Source organism: Henckelia pumila, chromosome 3 (assembly GCF_033568475.1).
Source record: "Henckelia pumila isolate YLH828 chromosome 3, ASM3356847v2, whole genome shotgun sequence".
Classification (NCBI taxonomy): domain Eukaryota; kingdom Viridiplantae; phylum Streptophyta; class Magnoliopsida; order Lamiales; family Gesneriaceae; genus Henckelia; species Henckelia pumila.
In genome coordinates this window covers 136079655-136081236 of record NC_133122.1, presented here as the reverse complement: position 1 = coordinate 136081236, position 1582 = coordinate 136079655, and the positions used below count along the sequence as shown (strand labels likewise).

At 27.4% G+C, this 1582-nt stretch overlaps 1 non-coding gene across 1 annotated transcript; it reads left to right on the top strand.

Annotated features, from left to right (window-relative positions):
* Positions 1 to 389: 389 nt before the first annotated feature.
* LOC140894064 (small nucleolar RNA R71) lies at positions 390 to 500 on the top strand. The gene has a single exon (XR_012153617.1). It is a non-coding gene; the product is annotated as a small nucleolar RNA R71 (small nucleolar RNA).
* The last annotated feature ends 1082 nt before the right edge of the window (positions 501 to 1582 follow it).

Below are 1582 nucleotides of genomic sequence, written 5' to 3'. Positions count from 1 at the left end.
ATGAAGGCAAAGTAGGACAATTTTTTGTAAGGTGATCATGTGTGTCACATATATGACAAACAATTTCTTGAACACTTTTTAATTGATCACTCTTTTTCATTTCTAATGACTCGATTTTTCTTGCTAAAGATGCAAGTTTAGCTTGAACATCTACATCATCTTTAAGATGATAAATACCACCCCCATTTGTTGAATTATTGGTTTTACTTGGTGATTCAATTGAGCCTATATTATCCCAATTTTGAGCATTTTCTGCTAATGACTCCAAATATTCTATAGCTTCATTTGAGTTTTTATCTTCAAAAGTTCCATTACACATGAATTCTATCATTTGCCTATCTTTAGGTATTAAACCTTCATAAAAGTGAGAAACTATCCTCCATATTTCAAAACCATGATGTGGGCATGTATTAAGTAACTCTTTATATCTATCCCAACATTGATAAAATGTTTCCCCTTGTTTTTGAGAAAAAGTTGTAATTTGTCTTTTAAAAGAGTTTGTTCTATGGGAAGGAAAAAACTTTTTTAGAAATTATTGTTGCATTTCTTCCCATGATCTTATTGAACTTGATCTAAAATTTTGCAACCATGTTTTAGCTTTATCTTTTAAGGAAAAAGGAAAAAGCTTTAATCGAACAGTATCCATGCTACAATTTTGATCATTATAAGTGTTGCAAACCTCCTCAAATTCTCTTAAATGCAAATATGGATTTTCAGAATCTAAGCCATGAAAATTTGGTAAAAGTTGAATGACTTGTGGCTTAAAATTAAAATTAGATGCATCAGGAGGAAAAACTAAACAAGATGGTGTACTAGTTCTTATTGGATTCATATGGTACCTAAGTGTTCTTGGTTGTTTATGTTTTTGATGATGATGATTATTATTATTATTATTATTATTATCTTGATTATTAGAATTATCGTCCATGTTTAAAATATTTTCAGTTACTCGAACAAGTCTACCACTTTGTTTACGACTCCAAACAATCATACAATTAAAAACAACATACTATTTACATAATAACAAAATTAAACTTAATTTATACCTCCCCGGCAACGGCGCCAAAAACTTGATACAACTTAAATTGTAATTCACCCAAGTGTAGGTTGCCTGCAAGTAATATACTCGTGAGTACGAGATCGATCCACGGAGAGGATGCTGTAAGTTTAATTTTAGCATGATATATTATAGATGTTAATATTATTATGAAACTTCAAATACACAAATTATAAAATTGTCAAGGTTTCAAAGGTTCATTGTTGGTTTATTTAAGATTGCTTAATAAAAATAAATAAAAGAAACTAAAATAAGAATAAACATAAAAGAACAATGAAATATTTAAAAAAGTATATCATATAATATAGTTTCCACTATATTAATATCAGATTAACCGATATTTAATACATGGTACCCATAATATATATATAGATGAATAAATATAAACATAAAAAGAACAATTAAATATTTAAACAAGTATATCATATAATATAGTTCCCACTATATTAATATCAGCCGATATTTAATACATGGTACCCATAATATATATATAAATGCATAAATATAAATTGACATAAAAGTAAA